The sequence below is a fragment of the Giraffa tippelskirchi genome, chromosome 6, assembly GCF_054371585.1.
Source record: "Giraffa tippelskirchi isolate mGirTip1 chromosome 6, T2T-mGirTip1v1.2.pri, whole genome shotgun sequence".
Taxonomy (NCBI): Eukaryota; Metazoa; Chordata; class Mammalia; order Artiodactyla; family Giraffidae; genus Giraffa; species Giraffa tippelskirchi.
Window position 1 is genome coordinate 40926413 of NC_137280.1, and position 26683 is coordinate 40953095.

The window sequence follows — 26683 nt, forward strand, 5'->3', positions numbered from 1 at the left end:
ACACATACACACACACAGGCACCAACACATACACGGGGCTTTCCAGGTGGCGCTAGTGGTAAAGAACCTGCCTGACAAAGCAGGTAGACATAACAGACCTGGGTTCATTCCCTGGGTTGGGAAGATCCCATGAAGGAGGGCATAGGCAACCCACTCCAGTATTCTTGCCTGGAGAATCCCATGGACATAGGAGCCTGGTGAGCTACAGTCCATAGGGTCACAAAGAGTTGGATACAGTGGAAGCGCTTTAGCACATACAAACACATCATAAATTATTCTTCCATTCAGTGGTTATTGAATATTTGATTGTTTTCAGTTTGAGACTGTTATAAGAATATTTGATTATTTCCAGTTTGGAACTATTATAAAGCTGCAATGAATACATGTCTGTTGCTGTACTAAACATTGATTTGTGTTGGGTATATACCCAGGAGTAGAGTAGAACTGCTGAGTTATAAGTCGTACACAGTTAGCTTTAAAGCTATTCTTACAATATACTCTCCCTCCAGTAATACAAGAATTCCAAGTGCTTCATGTCTTCCCCAACACTCATAATTGTCGATCAGTTTCACTTGAACCATTCTGGTGAAGCTATAATGGTATCTTATTCTGGTTTTAATTTGCATTTCCTAAATATGGCAAGCACTCTTTTGTGAAGTGCCTGTTCGTAGAATGCGGATTTTACCCAAAGTTTCCTAAAAAAATAAAGGTGTGAGCTATGTTATACAACGTAAAGGTAATTGACAAGGAGATGGAAAAGCAAATGTTTGCTAAACCAGTGTTTGCTGGGTGAGGCAGAGATAGTGGGACTCAGAGAGGAATTTTAACAGACTTTGCTAGGTTCCTCCCTGTCCATACACCTAGTTCATACATACATTAATAGTTATCTACAGCGATGGCTCCCTTTTTGGAACAAGTCCTATATCCACATTCTCTAGGCAGTTAGAAGGAAGGTAAAAGTTTCTTCTTGAGTCTGTTGATTGTTCTCAGCTTGAAATAATCTGCATATCGATACAACTTTTGGGGGCAGCAAATTTTGCTCCCCTACAGTAAATTGATAGCATATTAAAAAACAGAGACATCATTTTGCTGACAAAGGTCGTATAGTTAAAGTTATGGTTTTTCCAGTAGTCATGTATGGATGTGAGACTTGGACCATAAAGAAGGCTGAGCACCAAAGAATTGATACTTTTGAATTGTGGCACTGGAGAAGACTCTTGAGACTCCCTTGGACAGCAAGGAGATCAAATCAATCAATTCTAAAGGAAATCAACCCTGAACATTTATTGGAAGGACTGATGCTGAAGCTGAAGCTCCAATATTTTGTCCACCTGATGGGAAGAGCCAACTCACTTGAAAAGACCCTGACGCCGGGAAAGATTGAGGGCAAGAGAAGGGAGTTGCAGAGGATTCGATGGTTAGATAACATCACTGACACATGGACATGAATTTGCGCAAACTCTGGGAGATAGTGGAGGACAGAGGAGCCTGGGGCACTGCAGTTCAAGGGCTCTCAAAAAGTCAGACATGACTTAGAACTGAACAAAAACAACAGTAAATTGTAATTGTCCCGTGTGCTTCTGTTGACAATAATCACACCGCTCGCTATTATTTTACATGCTACAGGCCCTCTTCAGGATATGAATTTAAAACCCTTCATGATGATGCAATTGATGCCAGAGAAGTAAGTCTCACATGAATCAAGCTCCCATCACTCCTGGGTGCCTCACTTTCTAGGCGTGTTCCTAGAACCATGTGGAGCCCTTGCTACCACTCTCTTTCCAACAGTAGTTGAACTTGATGCTTCAACTCTGTCCCAGAAAGAGTGCCTGGTTTCCAGGTCCCACTGCCTAGAAACAGCATTTTCCACTTCTTGTCGTTTTTAGCCCTTCTCCCTTCCAATACCAGAGGAGTAGGCTTCCATCAGACTAGGAAATGAAGGGTCAGAGATGGATCAGCCTAGTCAGGGCAAACTGGGCTAAACTGGAAGAAGCTAGTTACAGCTTTCCAGGTACATCTGCTTATGAAGGGCTGCAGCCTGTGCTTTAAAAATATTGTGATGGAGGCAGTTATGTCACAAGTCTCTTTTCTTAGCCCCTTTTATCTGCTACCTCCCCTACCCCCTGCCCTGGTGTGCCCCACACACACACTCACATGCACATGCTCACATGATATCCTCTTATTGGCCGAAATTGCCCATCTACCAAAATCTCCTCCCCATCTCTGAAATAATCTTCTCTCCCCAACCATATTACCAAGTCTTTTTTTTTTTTTCCCTTTTCTGCATATTCAGCCTCTCTAAACATCCATATGGGTAAACTTTACTCAGTCAAAGTAGTTGAACTTCAAAACTCAGTTATTTGAGTGGAGAAGTGAGCAAACTTAAACCTTGCTAAAGATTTTGACATTATGAAAGAGAAGCTTCCTAAACTACATGACTAGTGGGAAATACAGGCTCACTGGGTCATCTAGAATCAGGAACGTTTCTGAGCAGCCACTGAACAGTTTATTAAGAGGTCACTCTCTGTGGTGCCCAACTTACAGCAGGAGCAAACCGCGGAGTTCCTGAGTGCTGATGTTGTACTAGGTATCTGCACATAGAAGCCTGGCTCCTACTTTTGTCTGAAAGCATGCTGTTCTCATCAGCAGTAATGTCAATATCAGGCCTGCTCCTGAACACTAAGCAAATAGAAGCCCATCACTTCCCTTCCATGGAATTATTGCTTCCTCTCTTGGCCTTCAGAATCATAATTAAATCTTATACAGGAAAATGTGTCTTCCGCACATCAGCCACATTTGCACTCATATTTAGAACAACCTCTCTTCTTCTCTCTGTTACCCATAATATCTTATAAGTCTTGTATGTGTGTGTGATTTTTTTGGCTGTGCTGCATGGTTTGTGGGATCTTCGTTCCCCGACCACAGATTGAACTCTGACCATGGTTTGAACTCAGGCCCTGGCAGTGAAAGCGCTGAGTCCTAACCACTGGACCTCAGGGGATTTCCCAGGTCTTGTGTATTTTTAAAAGGACATTGCTAATAGAATTGATGGTGGTGGTGATGTTTTGGTGATGGTAATGGTGCTATGATTTCATTAGTAATTAATTAATTAGTAATGAAATTCATATTTCATTAGTAATAATATGGCAACAATATTTTTAAAATGTTAAAATAAGGACTTTCCTGGTGGTCCAGAGGTGAAGATTCCACGCTTTCAGTGCAGGGAGCACAAGTTGGAACCATTATCAGGAAACTAAGATCCCACATACTGAGCAGCCCAGCCAAAAAAAAAGTTAAAGTAATACTAATAAAATCTAAATCCAACCACTCTGGAATATTTCCATTTTTTTCATATACCTTCATTCAGTGTGTCCATATTAAATATAACATTTTGTATTTTTAATACTTTTATTATTTCTTAATATGATGAAAAGTAAAACATCTGTATCTAGTATTGAGTGGTGTGGGGATAGGTGATTATGGCTGTCATTCACACCATGTCTTAGACTTATTCAGTCACCAGTACAACATTCATCCTCACTGACTGCTGAAATGCATGGATATTCCTTCAAATAGCAATTTAAAATACCATCCCCAATGTGTGTGTTTCTTCCACACCATCAAGAAACTAATTTAATTCTCACAAGACATTGACAAGGTAGTCCACAAATTTAATTCAGTTCTAACACTATCTGCCTGGAGACAGCGTCAGATTCCACGGGTTAGTAGCCAAGTCCAACCAGACTGCACCCATATTGATGCCACTTGTAAGTCTAGCTTGTTACCTGTGCTTCTGATCAATGGCTGTAAATCAGAAGTTCCCACAAACTCCTCCTCAGTTTGGATTAACTGGCTAGAGTACCCCCCAAAACTCAGGAAGCCAGTCTACCCTATAGATTACTGGTTTTTACAAAGGATATTAATGTATATGAATGAACAGCCAGATGAAGAGATTACATAGGGTGAGGTCACCAATCCAGGAGCTTCTGACCCTACAGCGTTTGGAACCTGAAATGTAGATGAGTTCTGGTTCAACAACCTGGAAGCTCTCTGGACACCTTCCTTTGGCATTTTTATGATGGTTTCATTACTTAGACATGATTAAGTCACTCGCCACTGGACCTTGGCCAGCCTCTAGCCCCTCCCCGCTCCTTCCCAAAAGTCACTTCATTAACATAAGCTCAGGTGTGGTTGAAAGGGGCTTTTCGTGATCATCAAGAAACCTTAATTGCTCTTGTTGTTGTTGTGTTGTTCATGCCTGACTGTTTGCAACCCCATGAACGGCTGCACATCAGGCTTCCCTCTCTTTCACTATCTCCCAGAATTTGCTCACATTCAAGTCCATTGAGTCAGTGATGCTATCTAACCATCTGATCCTCTGTCACCCTCTTCTCTTGCCTTCAATCTTTCCCAGCATCATGGTCTTTCCAAGTGAGTTGGCTGTTTGCATGAGGTGGCCAAAGTATTCAAGCTTCAGTTTCAGCATCAGTCCTTATAATAAATAGTCAGGGTTGATTTCCTTTAGGATTGACTGGTTTGACCTCCTTGCAATCCAAGGGACTCTCAAGAGTCTTTTCAAACACCACAGTTCAAAGGCATCAATTCTTCAGTGCTCAGCCTTCTTTATGAGCTCTCACATCCGTACATGACTAGTGGGAAAAAACCATAGCTTTGACTATACGGACCTTTGTCAGAAAAGTGATGTCTCTGATTTTTAATGCACTGTCTAGGTTTGTCATAGCTTTCCTTCCAAGGAGCAAGCGTCTTTTAATTTCATGGCTGAAGTCACCATCTGCAGTGATTTATTTCTTTTAATTGCTCTTAACACTTAGGAAATGCCAAGGGTTTTAGGAGCTCTGTGCCAGAAATGACAGGAAGATCAAACATATTCATAGATTTCTTATTATAAATCATAACATCACACCAACTTTCCAGATTCTAAACGGGAAATGTAACCTTTAACTCTTTGCTACTCATCTCTTGTGGAAAGCTCAGATTTGAGAAATAGCATTCAGGTAGAATTGCATAAAAGCATTACATTTTACTCCTCATCAAGCGAGTGCCTGAAAATGCTGCCTAACTTTGACTAAAATCTACTGCGTTAAACTCTTAGTGCACTTCAAAGGATATTGTTAGAATTTGTCATTTCAAATCTCAAAACAGGAAGTATAAATGGAAATACGTGAAAATGTATGTAATCTCAAAAATCAGAGAAATTTCAACAGTGAGATGAATATTTTTGCTTACCAGATTAGCAAAAAAAAAAATTTTCTTAAGTAGAGAGTGAATTAAGGAAACCACAAGTGGTTTGGTCTGGCTGGAGTGTCAGGTGTGAGGGAGGGAGTCAGAAACCCAATCTCTTCATTCATGCAGGCATTCAACAAATATTTATTAAGACCTTACTATATATCAAACACAGGGATAGATGATGAGAACAATGGTGAACAAAAGTAGATATGGCTCCTGCTCTTCTAGAGATTACGATCTGGTGGGATAGACATCAATCAAATAATTGAAGTAATTAACGTAGCATTGAAGTCAGGGTTGGGTCTTATGCCATGGGGACCACTAGGTGTCCCCATATCCATTCACTCCATCTATAGGAACAGATCTCCAGGTTCATCACCAAACCATATGGCAGCCAAAATAAAGGCTACTTTCCCCAGCCTTCCTTACACCTAGGTGTGGCCACATGACCAAGTTCTGATCAGTGAGAGGTAAGGAAAGATAACAAGGGCAACTCCTGAGTCATGCACTTAAAAAGAGTGATTGTACCCTCCCTGCCTTTGTGAGATGGTGGTGCATCATCTTAGAGCAGGCTGGTAGGTAACAGTCTAGAGATATCAGCGCAAGGAGGTAGAAGGATTCTGGGATCCCAAGAACATGGAGCATCTAGACAAGTCCTGGGCTGTGTAGGCACACACTGTATTGTAAGCTAAAAACAAACTTCTGTCATATTAAAGTCATCAGAATCTCTGTTTCAGCAGCAGATCTCACTTCCCTGGTGGTCCAGTGGTTAGGACTCTGTGCCTCCACTTCAGGGTGCATGGGTTTAATCTCTGTTCGAGGAACAAAGATCCCATGTGCCAGTGCAGTTTGGCCAATAAAAAAGAAACTAAAAAATAGATAAAATAAAAGAGAGTTCTCTGAGAAAGCATAGCCAAGACCTATGCAGGGTCTGAGAAGGTGGGTTTATCTGAAGAGTTGAGGTGAGAGCTTAGGTTGATAGATGGGTGGATTTAACCAGCTGGGGTGGGGTGGTAAGAGCGACCTGGGCAAGGCTTGTTTAAAACACTGAAAGAAGACCACTGTAGCTGCAGAGACTTGAGGAAAAAATGGGTATGAATGATGATGAAAGCTGATACTGGGCTTTATAGGGCTTGAAAGCTGTATCAGAGATGTTGATCTTTAGCCTAAGAACAGCAGGAAGTCATTAAAATGTTCTAAGCAGGAGAATAAGGAGAATCAGATTTGTGTTTCAAGCACATTGCTCTAGTTGAGATTAGGGTTAGTCTTGGTGTTTGGGTAACATTTTAATAGTTGAGGGAATTTCCTGGCGGTCCAATGGTTAAGACTCAGTGCTTTCGCTGCCATTGCCCAAGTTCAATCTCTGAATGGGGAACTAAGATCCTTGTAAGTAGTATTGTAAGTAGTATGGCATAGCCAAAAATGGAAAAAAAAAAAAATTGCAATAGTTGAGAGGGAAATTATGGTGCCTTTGCCTAGCGCTGCAACCCCTGTGAGCCCAGGGCACACACACAAGACTGTTCACGGCAATGTTGTTTGTAGTATCCAACATGAACAAGTTACAGTTGCTTGCAGCAACAAAGTGAAGGGGTCTCAGAAACATCCTACTGATTCAAGAACAGACAGAGGTAAAAGAACACATACAAGGGAGCTAGTTGTGTGTTCTGTGATAGCCTAGAGGGGTGGAATGGGAGGGTGGGAGGGAGGCTTTAGAGGGAGGGGTTATACATATATATATGTGACTGATTCACAATGTTGTACAGTAGAAACTAACACAACATTGTAAAGCAACTATATTATTCCAATAAAAAATAATAAAAATGAAAAAGAACACACACTGGATAATTTCAATCATATGGTTCAAAAATAAGCAAAACTAGTCTACTTCAAATCTAAGGTGCCACTGGTCGTAGTACACACCATTACTTTGTACTTTTGTATTTATATTTTATATTTCTTCTCCTAGGAAAGAAAAAAAGTATGCTGTCAATTAAACCTTGCCAGGGCATCATTATAAGCACGTCTCCACTTCAGATATTCTCAAACACTGGATTCAATAGTGTGAGGTATACAGTCTAGTGATTCATACATAGGTGGTAAAGCTAAAAAGAAAAGCAAAAACATTATCACAGAAATTGAGATAGTGGTTCCTTCTTGGAGAGAGGGTGGGTTTTGTAACCAAGGAAGGGCGCACGGGAATGTGGAGGGTGTGGGAGAGCAACAGCGTTGAACTTCTTAACCTAGAGAGTAATTTATGAGCATTCCTTAAACTGTGTACAGATTCTATACATTTTTCTACATATGTGTTGTATTTCACAAGCAAGCAGGAAGGAAGGGAGGGAGGGAGGAAGAAAAAAGAGCTAGAAAAGTGGGTAAGACAGATGGAGAATTAGAACTACATTGAAAGATGCAGTACGTAAGAAGGGCATGAGAATAAAGAACCTGAGGCTGTAGAGTGACGGACAGGTAAAAGGGGTCAAGTCTAGAAGCAGAAAGACCAGTTAAGCAGAGAGAGATATTTAAGCCTGGTCTAAGTAGCAGCATGAGAATAGAAGAAAGGGAGCAAATGGGAAAGATGCCTAAGATTTAAAATGGACTTGACTCTGACTCAATATATTGGTTGACTGAATTGTCTTGATTATCAGAGCCATCCTCACAGCCATCATTTGTGGGGAGATAACTGCATCTCAAACAAGGGCACTTTACATGCATTGTTTTGTTAGTCTTCACCACCTAAGCTGGTCAATGTTATTATCAGCCGTATTTCAGAGTTGAAAATGGAGACATTTGTCACACAGTTAGTGGCTGAGCCAGGATGCACAGCCAGGCCTGACCAGTACTCCCAAAGTTTATTTACCAGTTCTCTGTCATTGGATTCAGGTAGCAGAAAGCTTTTCTCTTGTGTCTTGTGCACAAAGATTGTGTTACCCGGTACCATGCTTTACCTGGCTTTCAAAACGAGGCCAGCAATTTGATCCGCTGAGATCGTCCATCCTTCCATCACAACACACTAAGTCTCTCTACTGTTTCTAGTGGAGAAAGGCGCCTGGTCAGCTCTGTGCTTACCCATAAGCTATGGGGCCAGAAGCACTTGTGAGGGCAGACTCTTCGACTTGCCTCTTCAGCTGTGTGGAGAAGTCAAATGGTAAAATACAACTAACACATCTAGACTTATTTAAGTTATGATATACAAGCAATAGTGAGTATTTTTAAATGCATGGTCAAAATCAAAACTTCAATGAGATACCACCTCACACCAGTCAGAATGGCCATCATTAAAAAGTCTACAAATAACAAATGCTGGAGAGGGTGTGGAGAAAAGGGAAGCCTCCTACACTGTTGGTGGGAATATAAGTTGGTGCAGCCACAATGGAAAACAGTATAGAGGTTCCTCAGAAAACTAAAAATAGAGCTACCATATGATCCAGCAATCCCGCTCCTGAGCATATGTGCAGGCAAAATGATAATTCAAAAACATACATGTACCCTCCTCTATGTTCAGAGCAGCACTATGGCCAAGACATGGGAACAACCTAAATGTCCACTGACAGGTAAATGGATAAAGATGTGTTACATATATACAATGGAATACTACTCAGCCATAGAAAGAACAAAATAATGCCATTTGCATCAACATGGATGAACGTAGAGATTATCATACTAAGCAAAGTAAGTCAGAAAGAGAAAGACAAATACCATATGATATCACTTACAGGTAGAATCTAAAATACAACACAAATCAACATAACTACAAAACAAAAATAGATTCGTATATAGAGAGAACAGACTTGCCAAAGGGGTGGGCAGATGGGAGGGAAGTATTGGGAGTTTGGGATTAGCAGTAGCAAACTATTATATACAGGATGGATATACAATAAGATCCTACTGTATAGCACAGGGAACTATATTCAACATCTTGTGACAAACCATAACAGAAAAGAATATGAAAAAGAATATACATATGTATAACTGTTATCACTTTGCTATATAGAAGAAATTGGCACAACATAGTAAATCAACTATGCTTCAATATAAAAACTTAAAACATAAAAAATAAAAATAGAATCCATGGTCATAGACAGTGGATGCTCATTAAAATGAAAAAAAATAACAGTGCTTATCTCAGGAAAAGAGGCCAAATGATGTCGTTTGAACCCTCTGATTCTGTGCTGTTGTTCCAGGGGGCTTCTTAAGGACAGGAACTGGGAGAGGAAACTGGTTCTTCCATTAAATTAGAACAAAATCTTTTCACGCAGAAAATCCCCAGAGGATGAGTGGGTCAGGAAACAATGTCACCAACCCCAAAAGGCCGTGAATGCCTAACACACAACAAACACACAAACAGCCATGTAGGAAAGGAGACAGAGGATTGCTGCAAGAAAAAGTTAAGGTTTATGAAGGCAAATTCATAACTTGCCCTTCACGATGTAGCAAAGCCGTCTTTAAGAACAGGTTTCCCTGATGGTTCAGGTAATGAAGAATCTGCTAGCAATGCAGGAGACCCGGGTTCCATACCTGGGCTGGGAAGATACCCTGGAGAAGGGAATGGCTACCCACTGCAGTATTCTTGCCTGGAGAATTCCAGGGACAGAGGAAAGAGTCCGACACAGCCTGACTTTCTTAGTAAGAGTTTCCTGGTCTTTATTATTGATCATATAGTACCAAAAATACATTCAGGAGAGCTTCCTGTTTATTGTTAGTATGGAAGTGGTTTTTCTCACGTGTTCATGGAAGATACAAATAGAAAACACTTCCTTGGCTGCCACATCTTCACAGGCTTGTCAGTTCATAAATTAGGATAAAAAAGTGATGCAAGTTAATGTGGTTAATTCATGACTATTAAATGGAGTCATGTGAATCCTTTTTCTTTAAATCACACTGCCTTACTGACTAGGGAAATGTGCCCCTAATACATGGCAGAAGTTCTAGTGGATGTTCTGGCAAGGTGTGTCATCCAAATTCAGTAACCATGAAATGACCCATTCTATTAATAGGATTTTGTCAGACATTGGCTGGGAAGGTGATCCCTGTCTTTGTCAACGCTGACGTTCAAGTTCCTGTCATGGAGTTGTTCTGGACATATTCCGCTCACCCCTCCCTTCTCCACCCTGCTCTGTGCCCTGGGAGCTGACCTGTAAGGATGAAGACAGCTTGCTTCCTCACCTTTTGGTTCCTCTGTGTTCAGCCATCAGGGAGCCCCACTGGGATCTGAGGGAAGTAGCAGGGTGCAGACCCTCCCTGTGGGGTTACTTCCGGCTAGTCTCGCTGCAGAAAGGATGTAGGGGAATCTCAGCTTCCATCAGACAGAACTCTGCCCTGGCCCCCTATGCTTGACCTAGAGCTGTAACAGAGCCCATCTTCTTCTAGCCCCGGAGTCCTGCACTAATCTCTATGGTCTCCCCATACCGAAGCCTCTGTAAACTGTTTCTTTACTAAATTATCCTAATTCAATTTCGTCATGTTTTCTGCTGGGACCCTAGCATAAGAGCTAAAGGCTTTTAAAGATTCTCATTAATTTATTCACACTTGGATAATACATTCTGAATAATAGACCTAGAAATGCAAGTGTCTATGTTTCATTTTGAGTCACTGTGCTACAAATAGAAATTAACATTCTCTTTATTCTTGTCATTGGCATTTTTTGTAGCCTTTGTGTTTTTATTTGTTTTCATTTTCACCTGTTGTTCCCTGAGGGATTTTTATTTTTAGGTAGTGTTAGTGCATCAAGCCACTCTTTCCCATTTGATCTTTGCTTGATTCACTTTTTATTCTCTCTAATTTCTGAACTGAGAAGGCCTGTGAAGGCATGGCAGCCAGGGAAGTGTTTTCTGTTTTTATTCTCCATACACAGCACTTGGCACTGAATGGAACTCAGGACAGATATTTTGAATGAATGGAGATTCACATCTATTCCTGATAGCAATTATTAGGAAACAAAGATCACCAGACAGTACTCTTCTTAGAAAGATGAAGAGGTGTGTCTTGGTAGAGGGCAACAAGCATATAAGAGCTTGTTCAGGGACAATCCAAAGCTGAGACACTCATAGACTTATGCAACTCTGCCTTGGCAGGCAGATTCTTTACTGCTGAGCTACCAGGGAAACCCCATTGCCTTGTAATTCCCCTTTAAAAATGCAAAGATGACCACTTTTTCCCCCTCTTTGCAAATTACTCCATTTAAGCAGTCATGAATTAACCACATTAACTTACTTTTAACAAAAAAGAAGAAACAGCTTCTGTCTCCTGTATTTCAGCTGTCTTGCTCTCAGTGGGTTGTCAGCTTGAAAAATTTCTTTTATATTCTTAACATTCTGCTATTCTCTATGAATAAAACTTTACTTTAAAATGTAACGTGAGGGTTTGGGTTCATCTCTAATTTTGATCCATATTCTATAAACTCTATGCGTAAGAACATTTAATACTCAAGTTAAAATTAGAAACTATACAATTCTTTAAGAGGGTAAATCATGTTTTAGGTTTTCCTGTGCATCAAGCACACTCTACATATACTTAGGAATTTGCTTCTTTTTAAACTTTGGGTTGTCCTGGGTCTTCGTTGCTGCACCTGGATTTCCTCTAGTTGTGGTGAGTGGGGGCTACTCTTTGTTACAGGCTTCTCATTGCAGTGGCTTCTACTGTTGTGGAGCACCGGCCCTAGGGGCCTGGGCTTTAGCAATTGCAGCACACGGGCTCAGTAGTTGTGGCACACAAGCTCAGTTGTAACTTGCTTTTTACACTTAATATATCCTGCAAATCACTTCCTTTCAGTTCATAGAAATCCCTCTCATAGAATTCCATCATGTGTATATACCAACGTTTATTCAATCAGTCTTCTATGTTTGGTTACTGAGGTAGTTTCCAATATTTTGCAATTACAAAGAATGATACAACGAACCACCTTGTGCATTTATTCTTGTATTATTGGAGACATGTTCATATTGAATTTCCAGAAGTAGATGGCTGTGTGTGTTTCTCCTGTGTTCCGTCGCTAAGTCATATCTGACTCTTTTCAACCCCATGGACTGTAGCCAACCATGTTCCTCTGTCTTTGGGATTTCCCAAGTAAGTAATACTAGAGTGGGTTGCCATTTCCTCCTCCAGAGGATCTCCCTGACCCAGGGATTGAACCTAAGTCTCCTGCATCGGCAGGTTGATTCTTTACCACTGAGCCACCAGGAAAGTCCCCGGGTTTGTTAGATAATGACAAATTCCCTTTTGTAAGCCTGGTATCATTTGCCTTCCCAGCAGCAATGTTTCTTCCTAGCCTCACTAACAGAATGTATCATCAAGCTTTTGAATCTTTGCCAACCTAAAAAAGGAAGAAATGGTATCTCAGTATAGTTTTATTGTAGGAAGGGGGACCACTTCCCAGGCCAAAACTGGGCTCTTGTCTAACACTGGGAAATGAACTATCGGAGGAGACACATGTGCTGACAAAGCAAGAGATTTTATTGGGAAAGGGCACCCAGGCGGAGAGCAGTAGGGTAGGGGAAACCAGGAGAACTGCTCTGCCACATGGCTCGCAGTCTCGGGTTTTATGGTGATGGGATTAGTTTCCAGGTTGTCTTTAGCCAATCATTCCAACTCAGAGTTCTTACTGGTGTTGCACGCCTTGTTCAGCCAAGATGGATGCCAGCAAGAAGGATTCTGGGAGGTGGTCAGGCATGTGGTGTCTCCTTTTGACCTTTCCTGAACTCTTTCAGTTGGTAGTGGCTTACTAGTTCTGTGTTCCCTACCAGGACCTCCTGTCTTAAAACAACTCATGCAAATGGTTACTATGGTGCCTGGCCAGAGTGGGTGGTATCAGTCAGCGTGCCTACCCTAACAACAGTTCTCATGGGTTCCCTTACCCTACTGCTCTCTGCCCCGGCGCCCTTTCCCAATAAACTCTCTTGCTTTGTCAGCACATGTGTCTCCTCGGACAATTCATTTCTGAATGTTGGACAAGAGCACAGTTTCAGGCCCTGGAAGGGGTCCCCCTTTCTGCAACAGTTTTAACTTCAGTTTTTCTTATAAGTAGCATGAACGTTGTTTTATATCTTTAAGGCTTTTTTATATATGTAATTCATGAATTGATTCATAAAAACTTGAAGCACCCTTTTATGTGGATCACAACAAACTGTGGAACATTCTTAAAGAGATGGAAATGCCAGACCACCTTACCTATCCCCTGAGAAATCTGTATGCAGGTCAAAAGCAACAGTTAGTACCGGACATGGAACAACGGACTGGTTCTAAATTGGGAAAGGAGTACATCAAGGTTGTATATTGTCACCCTGCTTATTTAACTTATATGCAGAGTACATCATGGTACTCTGGTGTAAGCTGGAATCAAGATTGCCGGGAGAAATATCAATAACCTCAGATATGCAGATGACACCACCCTTATGTCAGAAAGCAAACAGGAACTAAAGAGCCTCTTGATGAAAGTGAAAGAGGAGAGTGAAAAAGCTGGCTTAAAACTCAACATTCAAAAAACAACGATCATGGCATCTGTTCCCATCACTTCATGGCAAATAGATGGGGAAACAGTGGAAACAGTGACAGACTTTCTCTTCTTGGGCTCCAAAATCACTGCAGATGGTGACTGCAGCCATGAAATTAAAAGATGTTTGTTCCTTGGAAGAAAAGCAATGACCAACCTAGACAGCATATTAAAAAGCAGAGACATTACTTTGCCAACAAAGGTCTGTTTAGTCAAAGCTATGGTTTTTCCAATAGTCATGTATGGATGTGAGAGCTGGACCATAAAAAAAGTTGAGCACCTAAGAATTGATGTTTTTGAACTGTGGTGTTGGAGAAGACCCTTGAGAGTCCCTTGGACTGCATGGAGATCCAACCAGTCAATCCCAGAGGAAATCAGTCCTGAATATTCACTGGAAGGACTGATGCTGAAGCTGAAGCTCCACCTGATGTGAAGAACTGACTCACTGGAAATGACACTGATGCTGAGAAAGATTGAAGGCAGGAGGAGAAGGGGATGACAGAGGATGAGATGGTTGGATGGCATCACCAACTCGATGGACATAAGTTTGAGCAAGCTCCAGGAGTTGGTGATGGACAGGGAAGCCTGGTATGCTGCAGTCCATAGGGTCCCAAAGAATTGGACACAACTGAGCAACTGAACTGAACTGAACTGAACCATCATCCACAATCTGGACCCATTTTCTTTTCCCCAATAATGATTACTGTGATCAATTTGATGTATATCCTTCCAGTTTTTATCTAATGTTTCTCTATATAAATATACATCCCTGGAACTTCCCTGTCAGTTCAGTGAATAAGATTTCACCTTCCAATGCAGGGAATGCACGTTCAAAACCTGGTTGGGGAAATAAGATTCCATATGCCTTGCAACCAAAAAACCAAAACATAAAACTGAAGCGATATTGCAACAAATCAAATAAAAACTTAAACAAAAAAATATATGTCCCTGTAAAAAGCATACTGTATACTTGGTAGGTTTTTTTTCGTTTACTTTTCTTAATGTACCATACTGTATATGTCTGTCTGCAGCTTAAACATCTTTTACAAAGAAATAGAATACTAACACTCAGTGTTTCCAATATTTTAAATTACAATGTACTAAATAAATATTAGTTTTACTATTTTTGCATTTGCATATACATTTATAACCCACAAAATTTTTAATGATTTGACTAAAAATTTTTATTGTGGTATAACACACTCCAGTACTCTTGCCTGGAAAATCCCATGGATGGAGGAGCCTGGTAGGCTGCAGTCCATGGGGTCACTAGGAGTCAGACACGACTGAGCGACTTCCCTTTCACTTTTCACTTACAAGCATTGGAGAAGGAAATGGTAACCCACTCCAGTGTTCTTGCCTGGAGAATCCCAGGGACGGAGGAGCCTGGTGGGCTGTCGTCTATGGGGTCGCACAGAGTCGGACACGACTGAAGCGACTTAGCAGCAGCAGCAGCAGCAGCAAGACACATAACATAAAACTTCCCATCTTAAACACTTTTAAGTGTACAGTTGGGTATATTCACATTGTTGTGAAACAGCTCTTCAGAACTTTTTCATCTTACACAACTGAAAATATACACATTAAACAATTCTCCTTTTCCCTTTGCCAAACTCCTGGTAACCACCAATTTCCTGGATTTTAGTTACTTTAGATACATCATATAAATGGAATCATATAGCATTTGTCTTTTTATGATGGATTTATTTCACATAGCATGTCTCAAGTTTCATTCACATTATAGCACCTGACAGGATCGCCTTCCTTTCTAAGTCGAATTATATTTCTTTGTATGTACATACCACATTTTGCTTCTCCATTCATCCGTTGATCATCTGAGTTGCTTTCACCTCTTGACTCTTATGAATAATGTTGCTCTGAATGTACGTGTGCAAATATTCTCTTTGAGACTCTGCTTACATTTCTTTTGGATACATACCCAGAAGCAGGATTGCTGGATTATATAGTAGTTCTATATTTAATTTTTTAGGAACTTCTTTACTTTTTTCCATAGTAGTTGTTACCACTTTATAATCCCACCAATAGGAGGGATTCCAGTTTCCAGTGCAATAGGATTCCAGTTTCTTCATATTCACAAATAATTTCACAAATAACACATTTTTTTTGGTAGTAGCCATCCTAGTGGGTGTGAGGTGTTATCTCATTGTGGTGTTGACTTGCATTCTCTGATGTAATGACATTGACCATCTTTTCATAAGCTTGTGGCTATTTGTATGTCATCTTTAGGGAAATATTCAAATCCTTTGCCCATTTTTTAATCAGATTAATGGAGTTTTCATTGTTGAATTGTAGGAGGGAGTACTTTATATGGGTTTCCCAGGTAGCTCAGTGATAAAGAATCCGGCTGCAATGCAGGAGATGTGTTTTCGATCCCTGGGTTGGGAAGATCCCCTGGAGAAAGAAATGGCAATCCATTCCAGTATTCTTCCCTGGATGATTCCGCGGACTGAGGAGCCTGGTGGGCTACAGTCCATGGGGTTGCAAAGAGTCAGATATGACTGAGTGACTAAACAACAACAATAACAACAACAGTACTTTATATATTCTGTCTATTAACCCCTTGTCAGATATATTATTTGCAAATAGTTCCTCCCATTCACAGGGTGACTTTTCAGCCTATTGACTGTGTCTTTTGGTGCACAAAGGTTTTTAAGATTATCCCATTTTTCTATTATTGCTTTTGTTGCTTATGTTTTTGACATCTTATCCAAAAAATCATTGCCAAGTCCAAAGTAATAAAGTTTTGCTTCTATGTTTTCTTCTGGGAGTTTTATAGTTCTAGGTTTTGCATTTAGTTCTTTAATCCATTTTTAATTTTTATCTATGTTGTAAGGTATGGATCTAGTTTCATTCTTTTGCATGTGGACATCCTGTCCTTTCCTCTTTAAGCACTTTTGGCATCCTCATTGAAGGTCATTTGACCATATAGACAAAGATTTATTTCTGGGCTCTTTATTCTGTTCTACTGGCTGATTTATCCATCTTTATGCCAGTACCACACTGTTTTTATTACTGTAGCTTTGTAAATCATTTTGAAATAAGGAAGTGTGGAGTCCTCCAATTTTGTTCTATTTCAAAACTATTTTGGCTATTCAGGAACTGTTAATATACCATATAATTTCAGAATGAGTTTTGCAGCTTAACTTAATTCAATAATATTTCTTGGGGATTTATCCACATTAGTACATCGATATCTACATCAATCTCATTCTGTTAAAATGCTGTATAATATGTATAAACAGTGCCATGATTTACTTCAAACATTATCCATAATGATTGTCACATTGTTTCTAATTTTCACTGCTTTTGACTGGAATTGCTTCAGTGTTCCTTAAATTTAAAATAAGTCAGTGGGCTTAGGTGCTTATTAATGGAACAGTCTTTTTAATGTCATTTTATCTGAATATAAACATCAATACATACTTTTAAAAATTTATTTATTTTTAATTGGAGTATAATTGCTTTATAATATTGTGTTGGTTTCTGCCATACATCAACATGAATTGGCCACAGGTGTGTGTATGTCCCCTTCTTCTTTAGACTCTCTCCCACCTCCCACCCTATCTCACCCCTCTAAGTTATCACAGAGCACTATATTTGAGCTCCCTGTGATGTAGGAGATAGATGGGCTGCAGCCTAGACATTTACAACTGGCCTCCTGCTTACATTTCATGGGGCACAAAGAGGTGGGCTTCACCCTGGATACTTACAACTGTTAGCGTTTCTTGAGAGAAGAGATAGGTGGGCTCCAGTTAAGGCATTTACAATCAGCCTCTTGTTTGCCCTCTGAAATGGAAGTAACAACAGAAACAGGGTAAATAGCCAGTGTTTGTCTCTTGTAAGCACCTTAATGTAATAGTCAAGGCAAGGACAAAGAGGGGCAAAATACTGTTTGAGTAAAGGATTAAGAGATCTCCACTCCTCACCTCTTTTGGGACAAGGGAGACACTACATATGTGCAGAAAGGCTCCTTGTGGGTCAAAAAGTCAAGGGATAACACCAGGCCATAATGAGCCTTGCTCCTCCCAGAAGCATTTACTTCGAGATCCGCCTTGGCTGAAAGGTGCATGTACAACCAGGGAAGGGTCCCAGGGTAGGTCAGGTGTGGAAAAAGAAACCAGATAATTGGCCTGAAGGAAGACCCAGAAGAATGACCTTACATAAATGGCTTAGCCACTTCTGCACTACACTCCTCCTCACTTGGGGAGATGCCCACACTCTTTCTCTCTGGGTGTGCATCTCTGCCTTGCTTTTATCTTAGCTAAACAAGCCATTTCTCTGTATGCTTTCCCACTTGTTGTTGTGCTACATCTCTAATAATAAACTTTGAACCTGCATTTACAGTTTCTACCTCCATGATAAATGTACTATTCACTAGGGGCAGAGATCCAGGGAAAAATAACTTCTAATCTCTAGCCCTTGCTGGTCTGATGGCTAGGATTTCTGGTTCTCATCCAGGCTACCCAGGTCCAATTTCTGAGCAGGGAATTAAGAACTTGTTTTATTCTGCTACTCACTGCTGCCTCGCTGAGATCACCTGCATCATACAGTAAATTTCCACTGGCTATCTAAATTTACGTATGGTAACAATATATACTTACTATAGAAAACTATGTGCAGAAAAATACAAAAACAAAGAAATCTAAAATATTCATAAACCTACCAAAATGATAGGCAACACAACACAGATTTTGGAGATTTACAATACAGAGATTAAATCCTAGATCTTCCATTTACTGTGTAACCCTAGGCGAGTTACTTAACTTCACTAAACACAGTTTCCTCACCTATAAAATGAAGACAATCTACCTCTTGGGGTTTTATGAGAACTAAATGAGATAATAATCTGTATAGTTTTTATGTTCTGCATCTATGCTATATCCTATACTATTGAATCTCTAGGGAAATGGGTAACTAAATATGGTACATCCAAACAATAGAAATTTATGCAATCATTAAAAATAATGAGGTAGCTCTATATATATACTGACTTGGAAATATTTCCCAGATTCAAATTAAAAAACATATGCAAGTAATTTCATGTTTAAAAATGTGCATGTTTATATAGTGAAAGTTCAACTCTTTGTGACCCCATGGACTATACAGTCCATGGAATTCTATAGGTCAGAATACTGGAGTGGGTAGCCTTTCCCTTCTCCAGGGGATCTTCCCAACCCAAGGATTGAACCCAGATCTCCTGCATTGCAGGGGGATTCTTTACCAGCTGAGCCACAAGGGAAGCCTGCATGTTTGTATACATATATATATAAATGTATATAAGCCTGAATATTCATTGGAAGGACTAATGCTGAAGTTGAAGCTCCAAAACTTTGGCCACCTGATGTGAAGAGCCGACTCACTGAAAAAGACCCTGATGCTGAGAAAGATTGAGGGCAGGAAGAGACAAGGATAACAGAGGATGAGACGGTTAGATAGCATCACTGATGCAACGGACATGAATATGAGCAAACTCCACGAGAAAAGTGAAGGACAGGGAAGCCTTGCCTGCTGCAGTCCATAGGGTCACAAAGGGTAGGACACGACTTAGCAACTGAACAACAATATAAAAATAGTTTGCATAGTGTAATATACATATGAAACTGAAGTCTAAAATGTTACCCACTAAACTGTAAAAATGGTTTTGGGGAAGCAGTGTAGAGAAAGAAATGAAAAGGGAAATTTCACTTGCTTTTTGCATTTATGAACTGTGAAACTGTTACAATGAAATACACTACTTTGCAATAAAGAGGCTCACATTTTTTTTTGTTTTTTTACTCTAAAGAGAAAACTAACTGCAAAAAGAATTAATATCTTTCAATTATAGAATTGCTTCACAGAACATTCCACCTGTTATTTTTTGAAATTTGACAATTTCTTATGAAGAACAATTTAAATTAAATATAGCAAATAGATCATCTAAAACCTTCTAACCAGGCTCATCTTAAAGTAATATCAGGAGAGGTTTACATTAATGCAGCTCTGCAGGAGGACTGGTGAGACTGACCTGAATCTTCTGACCTACCTCAAGAGTCAATCTTGCATAGAGTAACCACCATCTAAGCCTCTCCTGGCTTTTGTTAACCTGGGTCTTCTGGTTCATTTGAAATGAGGCAGAGCAATCCATGTAAATCTCCTAACCTCAGGTGCCTAGGACCATACAAATTAACCATTATGATCACGGTCTTTTCTTAATCCTAAAGGAAATCAACAGTGAGGGAAAGGTTACTTCCACAAACTGTGAGACTTTCCATTGAGAAATGAAATATTTCCTGCCATATCAGTAGATAAGAATGTCAGAGGCATCAGCGATTTCAGCCCTCCAATATGAGCCTAAGAGCACTCAGGAAGGAGAAAAACGACTGTACTCTAACCGCCATCAGATTGCAGCCACTCCCAACAGTGAACCCAAGGGAGTTCCCAAGGGAGTACAGGATACTGGCCCCAGGATAGTTGAAAAGCATATGAAAGAAATGATTTCGGTAAGCCCAGAAGCTTGCCTCTTCCCATACTTAGGAAAGTGATAAATTCTTTAACCTGAGATATGTGAAATGAAATGAAATGAAAGTGAAGTCGCTCAGTCGTGTCCAACTCTTTGTGACCTCATGGACTGTAGCTTAGCAGGCTCCCCTGTCCATGGGATTTTCCAGGCAAGAATACTGGAGTGGGTTGCCATTTCCTTCTTCAGGGGATCTTCCCGACCCAGGGATCAAACCCTGATCTCCTGCATTGCAGGCAGATTCTTTACCATCTGAGCCACCAGGGAATCCCTGGGATATATGGTTTTCTTTAATTAACAATAATCTTTCAATGTTCCGACTATTTGCCCTTTGTTGCAAAACTTCCATATAACCTGGCTCCTCCCCTCATCTCCTCTGAGCACTTCACTCAGGGTTACTTCAGATGCTTTTAGGATTTTAAATCCCCCACGCTTAAAGTCCTAAAAATTCCCACCAAATAAAACATATCTCTCAAATTTTAGGTTGTGATTATTTTTTAAGACAACACCATAAAAGTTATGATGCTGTCATAAATTAATCAAAAGAATTGTCATTTTCAGTATTTCCTTGAATTAAACAATTATATTTATGCACTGGAGAAGAGATGAAAATTAAGAACCAAGAGCATCTTTTAAAATAACTTCAGAAAGCTAGCACAATGTAATAGCTGCAGATTGCTTTATAACTTCACAAATGAAATTTACTCTTTCACAGGCAACATAAATCCCCAAGAACAATTCTTATAAAACTCAATTGAGGAATTCATTGGAAGGTGAAACCAATCAGTTGAAGGGGGCAAGGAAGAAGATTAGCAGGAGAAATATGAGCTCATAAAATAGTTCAGGTGCAGGGAAAAGTTCAGATTCACAAACTTTTATTAATCATGGGACATATGGGACAAATTGAATCCTGAGGCCAACTAAGCCAGTTTTTAGATGTTTAGTAGCTAAGCTGTGTCCAACTCTTTTGTGACCCCATGGACTGTAGCCTACCAGGCTCCTCTGTCCACGGAATTTCCCAGGCAAGAATATTTGACTAGACTTCCATTTCCTTCTACAGTGGATCTTCCCAACCCAGGGATCAAACCTGCATCTCCTGCATTGACAGGTGGATTTCTTACCACTAAGCCACCTGGGAAGCCCAACTAAGCTAGTTAGGATAGTATAAAACACAGTGAAGAAATTCAAAGAGCAATTATACTGAAAATCCTAAAATGACTCTAAGAATAAAAAGTCAATATCTAAGCAATGTTCTTACAAGTCATTTACTTTTTATGAGCAATGAAACAGCATAATAAGCAAAAAAAAGCAATGTCTGATAACCTTACAAAATTGTCTTTTAAATGGCATTGCTAATGGAAAGGTGCTGTCTGGTTCACAGATATAGTGAAGAGCCGTTTGGACCATTCAGACGATCCAGGGCGAGCTGGATGGTTCCTGGGTCGTCAAGGTGCCACTTCAGTCCTAGATGAGAGAGAAATAAGCTTCTATCTGATTAAAGTCACTGTTACATAGGATCTTTGTCCCAGGAGCCAAACTTGGATCCTAACTAATATTGATGAAGTCTCATTTACTGAAGAAATTGAAGGGTTATTTCACCTGTAAAACAAAGAATTGCGCTCCCAGAACATGGTGTTCTTATCAAGACATTACAATCCAATTAGCTGGACATATCTCTCCAAAGTCATGCTGCAAGAGAGGTGTGTAAATGAGCTGTCAGTAAAATCAAGGTGACTCCCCAGCATCCATAACTCAAACTGAAAACAGCTAATGATTTTATATATATATATATATATTAAAATAAATATGCAGTGGACTAGTAAAGGATAATATATATGTATATATGTAAAATCCCTTACTAGTCCATTAAAATTAGCTCCTCTCTTAGATTGTCCTATTTATGTTTGGGGCACCGTGATTCTCCCTCATTACACAAGCTTGAAAACTCGGTGGTCTTTGAATTCTTCTTCTTATGCTCTTATAATAAGCAGTTGCTGCATATGTTAAGACTGTGTTTGGCTACATGTAAATGAAAGTGAAAGTCACTCAGTTGTGTCTGACTCTTTGTGACCCCATGGACTATACAATCCCTGGTATTCTCCAGGCCAGAATACTGGAGTGAAGATCTCCAGGGGATCTTCCCAACCCAGGTTTCCTGCATTGCAGGCAGATTCTTTACCAGCTGAGCCATCAGGGAAGCCTGGCTATGTGCAAGAGGAACCCAACTAAGGTCTTCAAAACCAGAAGACAGGAGTGGACAGTCTAGAGCTGGTATGACATCCGACTCCATAACAGTATCAGAAACTCAGGCTCCTAGTTGTCAGCTACACAGTTATTAGCATGTGACTTTCATAGAGCTTGAAAGATGCTGCTTCCTATCTGACACCTTCTGTGTCTGTCTTAGCCAAGGAGAGAATGAAGCAAGATGGAATTGCTCCTGTGTTATTAGGTTCCATAAGCCCAGAGCATAGAATAAAAACCAAAACAAAATTCCTGCCCTTGGTGAGTATATTTTAGTGGCAGAATCAGATGATAAACTAGTAAATAAATAGATATTATATGTTGTGTAATCTAGAGAAGGCAGCAGAAAGTGAGTTCAATATTATATAGACTGATCAGGGAAAGCATCTCTGAAGAAGTTAAATTTGAGCAGAAAATTGAATGAAAAAATGCATAAATAAAATGAATAGTCTACAAAAAATGACTATCTGGTAGATATTTCATGCTCAGGGGAGGATGAATGAAAAGATATGAGATTAAAATGTGTTAAACATTTTGGAGGAAAAGGAAGGAGATCATGTGGCCAGAATCAAATGAAAGATGCCGAGAGAAGTGGGCCATGAAGTTGGAAGAGTGGGCTTGGGGACAAGAAGATGTCAGGTCTTAAGGGCCATATGGAAGGGTTTCATTCAAAGGATGACTAGATGGTCCATTGGAGGGTTTGGGAATGAGAGACAAGAGTAGAATAGTAGATGTCAATTAAGAGGGTGAGTGCAGTGGTCCAGGAGAGAAGATGTGATGGATATGCAGAGATAAACATGGAGGTCACGAAGGAGCAGGGCTCCTGCTCTGGGATGGGGGTCAAGAGAACGATAGCCCAGCAGTGCAGTGCTGTCTCCTGCCTCACCTCCAACAACTGTCTTTTTTACCTTCTACCTCCCAGCTGCACCTAAAAAGAAGATGAGAAACCTAAACCTGGAGCCAGACTGTCAGGACCCAACCCAGTTCTGGCACTCACTAGATATACAACCTTGCATAAGTTACATTAATTTCTGTGCTGCTTCTCTATCTTTCCCATCTGTAAAATGGGGATAATACTAATATCTATCTCTTAGATTGCTGTGAGGATTAATGCTTTTTTACTTGCAAAATGCCTATAAAAGTGGCCACCATCTGGCATGATAAGCATCAGGAACTATTAGCTGGTAATATCATTAAACATTCTCAACATCTTGAATATGCTGAATCTCCCTCACTTCTAAACCTGTCACTTCTCTTTCCTATGCCTGGAATATAGCACTTTAATTTCAAACTCAACTTCCAACTCTCAGCCTCGAAGTCACTGCCTCCAGGAGACCTTTTCCTATCCCCTAGACTAGATTCAGTTCTCCTCTTGTTTCTTGCCCTATCACCCTAAACTTCCCTTCCAGCAATAACCCCCCCCCCCATCATATTTTACAATAGTCATTTATTCTGTTGTAAGATTTTCCTACTAGATAAAAAACTGTGAAGAGAAGAACTATTCTTATTTGTTTTGTTTCCACCTGTATCTTTAAAGCCAAGCACAGTGCCAGGAAAACAGGAGACATTAAATAAATACTGAAGAAGTCTATTCACCTAGCAACCTTCTAATATGAGCAAAAGTCCCCAAAGCAGAGACTGTAGTAACCATGCACCAGAGCCACATGATGACTTTCTTGGATCCTAGTGCTTTTGTTTTCACGGGCCCTCACTCTGCATAAAAAATACATATATTAAAAAGCATATTTTAAAACTACCTTGGCATAAAGATGAATATAACCTGGACTAGATTCATTATTATATATTCATTGTTATTATATCCATTTCTAAAATTCTTATTTTAAGGGAAATTAAAATTTTAAAACATTTTTGAAGGCCTAGGCACTGTGCCCACTATGCATAATAGTTAAGTTGCCACTCAGTGTCAGCAATGGAAGGATTAAAGCCATGAGAAAAACAAAAACAAACTGTAGATACAGAGAACAGAGTAGTGGTTACCAGAAGGGGAGGGGTGGGGAGGGTGAAATGGTAAAGGGGTCATCCATATTCACACCGAGGGAAACTAAATCTTTGGTGATGAGCAGACTGTAGGGTATACAGAAGTTGACATATAATGTTAAACACATGAAATATATAATTTTATAAGCCAATGCCACCTCAATTTTTAAAAATCAATTTTAAAAATAAAATTAAAAAAAATAAAACAATGGAGAAAGCCAGAAGCGAACAAAGGGAGGGACAGAATCTGAAATTAGGCTGACTTCCGGGATTAGTCAGACCAGGCAGCTATAAATCAGCTAGAATGCTTTCAGCTGCAAGTAATAGAGTTCTGATTCCAACTCACTAAACTAATAACAGGACTGTTCAGAGGTATGGCTGGGTCTGGCCTAGTTAATTCAATGACTCGAGTGTCTGCAGAGTTTCAGGTCCTTTCTAATTCTCTATTCTTCTGTCCAAAGTATTGGCTTCATCCAAAGTCAGGTTCCGCTTATGGTCATCAGATGATTGTCAGTACAAATGGAGGCAGCATGCTCCTGGCTTATATCCAGTGAGACAGCCGAGGAATTTTAGTTCTTCCCTGAGGTCTGACTGAGCCAACTTCAGTCAAGTGCCCAAATGGACCAATAATTCCCTGGAGATCACCCCATACTAGCTGATCTAGCAAATCAGGATCCATGGAGCCAGGACTACAGCATACACCAGGCAGCATCAGGGAGCAGGGAATATCTGATAACCCATTCTGCAGCTCTAGAATCCTCTCAAGAGTTCATAAGTTTCAGAAAGAGCTATCACACATGAAGTACATAAAAAAATATTTACATCAAGCATATAAAGAATTTACCTCAAGTATTAAAAAGGTCAAGGGACCTTTCTGGCAAGGAAGGATCTTAAAGGGGAAAATTTGTGGAAGTGTTTTTAGAGGAAGCTGTGCTGTGACCCTCATCACCAAACCCCTCCCTTTAAGGGATGAAATAGAGGTCGGTAAAGACCTGCCCTCCTACCTCAAACCTTGGTGCGTGGGGATTACACAGGGCACCACAGAGAGCATAATCAGTACAGTTCAGTCCCTCAGTTATGTCCGACTCTTTGCGACCCCATGGACTGCAGGCAGCACGCCAGGGTTCCCTGTCCATCACCAACTCCCGGAGCTTGCTCATACTCATGTCTAATGAGTCAGACTTGAGTCCAACCAACCAACCCCATCCAACTATCTCATCCTCTATCATCCCATTCTCCTCCTGCCTTCAATCTTTCCCAGCATGAGGGTCTTTTCAAATGAGTCAGTTCTTTGCATCACGTGGCCAAAGTATTGCAGCTTCAGCTTCAGCATCAGTCTTTCCAATGAATATTCAGGACTGAGTTCCTTTAGGATGGACTCATTGGATTTCCTTGCAGTCCAAGGGAGTCTCAAGAGTCTTCTCCAACACCACAGTTCAAAAGCATCAATTCTTCAGGGCTCAGCTTTCTTTATAGTCCAACTTTCACATCCGTACATGACTACTGGAAAAACCATAACTTCGACTAGACGGACCTTTGTCAGCAAAATAATGTTTCTGCTTTTTAATATGTTGTCTAAGTTGGTCATAGCTTTCCTTCCAAGGAGCAAGCATCTTTTAATTTCATGGCTGCAGTCACCATCTGCAGTGATTTTGGAGCCCCAAAAAACAAAGTTTGTCACTCCGTTGTTTCCTCATGTATTTGCCATGAGGTGATGGGACCAGATGCCATGATCTTAGTTTTTTGAATGTTGAGTTTTAACAGTATGAAAAGGCAAAAAAAAAAAAGGAGAGAGAGCAAAAGAGCTTAATAATGACCCTCAGATTTGAATGGCACAAGATTGGAATCAATGCTTGGGGACTCTCATTGGTGATATTATCAAATCACAGACCCCCACATTGCAAAATGCAAAAGTCAGCACTCAGTCCGCATCTTATTTAACAGATGAGCAGATCAAAATCATTGAAAGAGCTTCTTCACCTGACTTCCAACAGGCCAGAATTCCAGGTTGTCTCTTACTTCCATGGCCACTCCCTCTCTTCTGCTGGCTTCTCCTAAATACACCCCCCCCTCGCCCCCAGTGAGGAAGAACCCCAAGGCTCAATCCTTGGACCTCTTATTTTCTCTGTCAACCCTTCTCTCTACAGTTGGCAACTTCCAAATGTCCATCTCCAGCTTCCAAATGTCCATCTCCA

At 40.3% G+C, this 26683-nt stretch overlaps 1 protein-coding gene across 8 annotated transcripts in view; it reads right to left on the reverse strand.

Moving 5' to 3' along the window:
* LY96 (lymphocyte antigen 96) overlaps positions 1–26683 on the reverse strand; it is a 286083-nt gene that overhangs the window by 224370 nt on the left and 35030 nt on the right. For 2 of the 8 annotated variants that reach the window (XM_081501580.1, XM_081501576.1), the window contains 2 exons: positions 17464–17539; positions 14902–16216 (listed from right to left, as the gene is read on the reverse strand). The gene's annotated coding sequence lies outside the window, so the exon portion shown is untranslated. Of the gene's footprint in view, positions 1–8313; positions 8373–10410; positions 10513–14702; positions 16217–17463; positions 17540–19775; positions 19901–21572; positions 21714–26683 lie in introns of those variants that run through there. The other 6 variants (XM_081501574.1, XM_081501578.1, XM_081501575.1 and 3 more) reach the window with 6 other exon arrangements.